The 6,490-nt window shown below is 42.0% G+C and overlaps 1 pseudogene across 1 annotated transcript; it reads left to right on the forward strand.

Moving 5' to 3' along the window:
* The first annotated feature begins 829 nt into the window (after positions 1-829).
* On the forward strand, positions 830-1,273 carry LOC308435545 (ubiquitin-conjugating enzyme E2 D3-like; annotated as a pseudogene). The gene is made up of 2 exons: positions 830-949; positions 1,028-1,273. The product of its transcript is annotated as a ubiquitin-conjugating enzyme E2 D3-like (transcript).
* Positions 1,274-6,490: the final 5,217 nt, after the last annotated feature.

Here is a 6,490-nt window from a genome sequence, read left to right on the forward strand (position 1 = left end):
CGTTAGTAAAGCTTAAGCCACACATTGAACCCCATATATTAATAGTGGGAGACTTCAACACCCCAATTTCACCAACGGACAGGTCATCCAGACAGAATCTAAACAGAGAAACAATGAAACTAGCTGACATTATGAATCAAACAGACCAACAGGCACCAACAAAGCATTTCACCTAAACACAAAATAATACACCTTCTCAGCAAATACATCTTTCTCAAAAATCACCATATACTTGGTCACAAAGCAAGTCTCAACAGATACAAGAAATTTGAAGTAACTCTCTGTTGTATTAGACCACCATGAATTAAAGCTGGACTTCAACAAGAATAGAAAGAAGTCTACACATTCATGGAATTGGGACAACTCTCTACTTGATCTCTGGGTCAGAGAAGAAATAAAGAAAGAAATTAAAAACTTCTAGATTTCAATGAAAATGAAGGCACAACATACTCAACATATGCAGTGTTAAAATGAAAGTTTATGGCAGTGAGTGCCCTCATATATAAATTAGATAAATCTCATACAAGAGACTTAACAGCAAACCTGAAAGCCCTAGAACAAAAAGAAGCCAACACACCCAAGAGGAGTGGATGGCAGAAAATATTCAAACCCAAGGCTGAAATCAACAATATAGAAGCAAAGAAAACGGGAGCTCTGGCAAGCCGCCCACGAAGTTCTCGCGAGATCTGCCACCTCCATCCCAAGCGAGTGTGTCTGGCCGAGCCATTCTGAGAAGAGACAATCCTCTTCCGCCGGGATAGTCCAAGGGTTTTGGCCGGACCTTTGAGTACACATAGGAAAGTGAGGAACCTGTCGGAAAGCACAGACTATGGCGCTGAAACGGATTAATAAGGAACTTAGTGATTTGGCCCGTGACCCTCCAGCACAATGTTCTGCAGGTCCAGTTGGGGATGACATGTTTCATTGACAAGCCACAATTATGGGACCTAATGACAGCCCATACTTAGGTGCTGTATTCTTTTTGACAATTTGCTTTCCTACAGACTACCCCTTCTAACCACCTAAGGTTGTGTTTACAACAAGAATTTATCATCCAAACATTAACAGTAATGGCTACATTTGTCTCGATATTCTAAGATCACAGTGGTCTCCTGCTTTAACCATTTACAAAGTTCTTTTATCCATTTGTTCACTGCTATGTGAGCCAAACCCAGATGACCCCCTAGTGCCAGAGGTGGCACGGATCTATAACACAGACAGAGACAAGTGCAACAGGGTATCTCGGGAATGGGCTCAGAAGTATGCCATGTGATGCTACCTTAAAGTCAGAATAACCTGCGTTATAGCTGGAGCAAACTTTAAATTACTGTTCCTTTTTTGATTTTCTTATCCGGCTGCTTCCCTATCAGACCTCATCTTTTTTAATTCTAATTTTTGTTTACCTCCCTCCATTCATTCACATGCTCATTGAGAAGACTTAAGTTCTTCCAGCTTTGGACAATAACTGCTTTTAGAAACTGTAAAGTAGTTACAAGAGAACAGTTGTTCAAGATTCACTCATTTTCGAAAAACTGGAGCACGTGTCTTATGAGGCCAATGTCTTCACTCTAACTTAGTTGAGACCAAACCAGTCCTCACTGCTCTAACGTGCTGAAGAAGCCGTCCGAGGGGGGCTTAGATGCTCAGCTGTCGCAGCAAAGGAAGCATTGTCCTAGCAGCATCCATTCCTGTCTAACCTTCCACTGTCAGACATCTGAGGTTACAGGAAATACTTTATGCTCACCGCTGATGTGGCTGGAGAATTGGTACTGAATTAAAGCATCAGCGGAACAGAAAATAGGATGTGTTTTATGCGTGTCAATAAAGGTGTGACCTGTTCCTGTCCTACAGACAATGGAAATTGGTAGTCAGACACACTTCGTATTCCAAAATAGGGTCTCAAAACATTTTGTCATTTTGATTTAGATTGTTAGGAGGCTTGGAGCTGTTAGTTAATCTATCTTCCAATACTTTAATATAGCAGTGAATCAATGATGTGAGCTGTCAATGGATAAGTGATCAACTAATAGCTCTCCTACTAATTGATTTATTTTTCTTCAGTAAAGTTGCATAAACCAAAAATAAGAAAAAGAAAAAGAAACAAAGAGAACAATAAAAGAGTCAATGAAATGAGGAGCTGGTTCTTGGAGAAAATCAACAAGAGAGACATACCCTTACCCAAAGTAAATAAAAGACAGAGAATTTCCAAATTAACAAAATCAGAAAGGAAAAGAGACATAACAACATACACCAAGGAAATAAAAAAACATACTTTTTAAAAGCCTTACTTCAAAAACTTGTATTTCAAAAAATTAGAAAAATCTAAAATAAATGGACCATTTTCTCGATAGATATTGATCACCAAAATTAAATCAAGATCAGAGAAACAATTTAAACAGATCTATAGTCCTGAAGGAAGTAAAAGTAGTCATTAGAAGCCCTGCACACACACACACACACACACACACACACACACACACTCATAGGGCCAAATGGTTTTAAAGCAGAATTCTACCAAGTTTCAAGGAAGAGTGTATACCCATGCACCTTAAATTATTCCACAAAATAGAAACTGAAGGATCATTTATAGATTCATTTTGTGAGGCTGAAGTCACCCTGATACCCAAACCAATACAAAGTCTCAACAAAGAGAGAGAATTACAGACCAATTTCCCTCATGACCTTGGATGCAAAGATACTTGATAAGACACAGAAAACGTGGTGGGCAGAATCCAGAGAAGATGCCATGATTTCAATCAACCCCCAGCACTATGTCAATCAGTTGGATGCACTGCAGTGAAGAAGGGATTTTACCGGTGTAATTAAAGTCCTAATTAGTCGTTTTAATTTGGTCAAAAAAGATTGTCTTAGGTGGGTGTGACCTTTTCTTAGGGAAGCAGGAATGGTGGCTTCATTGATAAAGAGCTTGTTGCACAGGAACAAGGATGTGAGTTCAACTCCTAACACCCAAGAAAAAGTCCAGACCATGTGGTTGATATCATAACCCAGCACTGGGGAGCTGAGTGAGGCAATGAGTGAGGTAAACCTTGTGGCTCTCTGCCAGCCAGCCTAGGGGGTCAGCCAAGCCCCGGTCCCAGTGGAAGACCCTGCCTCAAAGCAGAGGTGGATGGCTACAACCAACATTGACCTCTAGCTCGCATGTACACACACACACACACACACACACACACACACACACATTGCACCTATGCACACACTGGGGATTAGGAGAGACAGAACGAGGCTGCACGGTAAGAATATGAACTAACATGGAAGACCTGAGAGCAACAAGAAAGGGGAAAGCCGTTATACAGCCAAGCACATAATTTCTGCAGTCAACTTTAAGGAAAATAGGAGCAGGTCTTCCTTTAGTTGAGTATCCAGATGATGCTACAACTTGCTAACATGCTGCTGGAAAAACCACCCAAGCCACAACAGACTCCTAATTCACAGGGATTGCCAGAATAATAAATTTGTGTTTTACGCTGCTATGTTTGTGACATTTTATTATGGTTCTGCATTGCCTAATGGAAAGTATTCATTCTGAGAACTGCATGGTTATGGGACTTTCACCATTATGCAAAACCATAGTCTATTTGCATAAACCAAGATGGGTCCTAATGTCACCAAGCGATATAGTGTTATGGGACCCCTGTTTTATGTGCAGTCCGTTGCTAAGCAAAGTATTGTTATGTGATATAGGACAGCACACACATGCAAACACACAGAGAGAGAGAGAGAGAGAGAGAGGAGGAGGAGAGGGGGAGAGGAGGGAGAAGGGAAGAGAAAGCACAAGTGGTTTACTTTTAAATGAAACAGGAAATATAAGAATTCAATTATAATGCTTTGAAAACAAAAAACATCTATTTTCAACCTCTTTCTTTTTGTATTTTGTCTCATGTACCTGCACACACACATACACAAAATAAATAATGTGGAAATGGGGGTTAGCATGATTATATTTCATTGATACATACATGCAATTCTCAGAAATGAAGAGAACTTAATAAAGAAGAGGGATTAGAGAGATGTCTAAACACTTAGGAGCACTTGCCATTCTTGCAAAGGGCCTGGGTTCAGTGCCTAACACCTACATGGCAGCTCACAACCACCTGTCACTCCATTTCCAAGGAGTCTGACACCCTCTTCTGGCATCCATGTGCAACACACACACACACACACACACACACACACACACACACATCCATAAAACACTCACACGTACACATAAAATAAATGAATCATTTTTAAAATGAAAAAATTTGCTTTTAAAGAAAAGAAACAGCTGCTAAGCAACTATTTAGCCCTGGACTGAAGACAGATATACAGGCAAATTTCCCCAAACACTGAATTCTACTGAAAGGTCACAGGCTCCCTGCTGGGCGCCGGGCTTTGTAGAGCTAGTAAGCTGGAAAGGGAGCTTATCCGAATGGCTCGTCTTTCATTAGAGTCTGTAGTGGAAGTTTCCGGATATGTCCATGCATTGCTTTGGACACCTGATGTTTGGAGGAAGTGTAGACAGGACTCAATGGACAGTGGCGGCCGCTTACATAAGCTCGCCTTGCAACACTTCGCTTCGCTGGTCTCCTGTCTTCCTCTTCACTTCATTGAGAGAGGCACAGCAGAGAACGTCTCTGGGCATCCGGACTGGTCCTGGTCACTCTTGCTGACTCCTGCCAATGTGGCAGAGGCCTGGCTGTTTATGCCATTGCTGCTGATTCATGTTTGCCATCCTGACACTACTGAAATGGACGGCTGGTGTCCCTACCATGGAGATTGGAATTGCCTTAACTAACTACTTCTAAACAGGTCCACATCCCCTTGTCCTATTTACCATCTTTTCTCCCCTACATTTGGATGGTGGGTTACAAGGGCCAAACCCTTATTAAAAGCAGGTTCTTTTTTTTTTTAAATCTAAGCCTACAAAAAAATCTTTTGAAAATGGAGCAAACTTTAAGAAGACGCATTCCAAATCTACAAAAAGGTTAAGATTTTTTTTTTTCCTGGTGAAAGCTTTGCCCACCAGAATACCAAGAACAATTGATTGTTGCTAAGGGGGCAGTGTGGGATCTCTGTTAAGCCATCTTAGAGTGTGTACCAGATATTTCCCTTTGGTGAATGCCGTCTACTTTCAATCTTCCTGACTTCTAATTATCTCTGAGGGCTGGTTAATGGTTAACCGCTCTCCCATCACCACCACCACCACAACCACAAACAAACAAGTCAAATACCTGGTGTTTTGCTTCAAAGCTCTGTTCCCGAGGAGTTCATGCTGCCGTGGAGCAGTAGACATTTGCACTCGGATCATTTTTTTGCCTTAGGTGCTCCTGGGGGCTCCACAGGCTTCCCCAAATGTGCGTGGAGGAAGGAGAGAAGGAGAGAGCTGGCCATCTGCCTTTTGTAGTCCCTATGCTGAAACACATATGTGTGAGGCGGGCAGTGTGGGAGCCAGGCTGTCATTTTGATTTATCTGAGCACCAGCATATGCTCGCACACATCTTAGGGTGGGATTAGCTATCAACCAAACTGTTAGCTACTTAGGCAAGGACTTTGTTGAAAGGCTACACCAAGCAGACGTTCGAGAAATTGTTCTTCCTTAACCTTCTCTTTTCTCAACTTGTACAGAACTCTCTCTGCTGGAAGAACTTGGTTCTTTTGTTACCATGTACTTCCCTGGGTTAAAAAGCAGATGGAAAGAACTCTGTGGCTAAGTGCAGAGGTAGGAAGAAAGGAAAGCATGCCCCAGACAGTTCATGAAAACAGTTCACAAGCTGTGCCCTCATCATGACATCAGCTCTAGTCACTTAGCAGTCCTGGGTAGCCCGTCCGCTGGCTGCACACTTTCCCATGCCCATGTAAGCACTGCCTCAAACCCTGTGCAGATGTAGACAAAAGGCAAGAGAAGCAATCCACTGCACAGCCACATCCTCTTAGAGAAGTCTCATAAGCAAAAATATGGGCTGAACAAGTGACATAATTTCTCCTCCTCCCCTTCCCCCACTTCTTCTTCCCACTACACCAGAAAGTGTGCACTTTCTTAAAAGGAAAGTGCCAAGGAAGCGTTGTCTAAATCGTGTGTGTGTGTGTGTGTGTGTGTGTGTGTGTGTGTGTGTGTGTGTTCTTCCTTCCCTGGGGAAAAACCTGCTCATCTTTGGGTTTTCGCCACTCATAAATTATCAAGTTATTTCTCACTTATGGCGTAAATATCAGTCTGCTTGGTATATGTACCCACACATCAGCTGAGACTGAGGAGAGCTAAATTTACAAACATTAAATCAATAAGCATGTGTGAATGGGCAAACAGCGTGATATCCAGTAACGGAATAAGGCCACAGCATTACTGTTAATCATCAGTTTGGCGACTTCCAAAGTTTTATTCCAGTCTAATTTTATAGTGTTGCTAGAAGCCAGATGACTGACTTCCTTCTGCAAGAAGGGAATACGTGCCTCAAAATAGGGAACTAGAAATTATCCCAGGAGATTAAACAGC

Source organism: Micromys minutus (genome assembly GCF_963924665.1).
Source record: "Micromys minutus genome assembly, chromosome: 23".
NCBI lineage: Eukaryota > Metazoa > Chordata > Mammalia > Rodentia > Muridae > Micromys > Micromys minutus.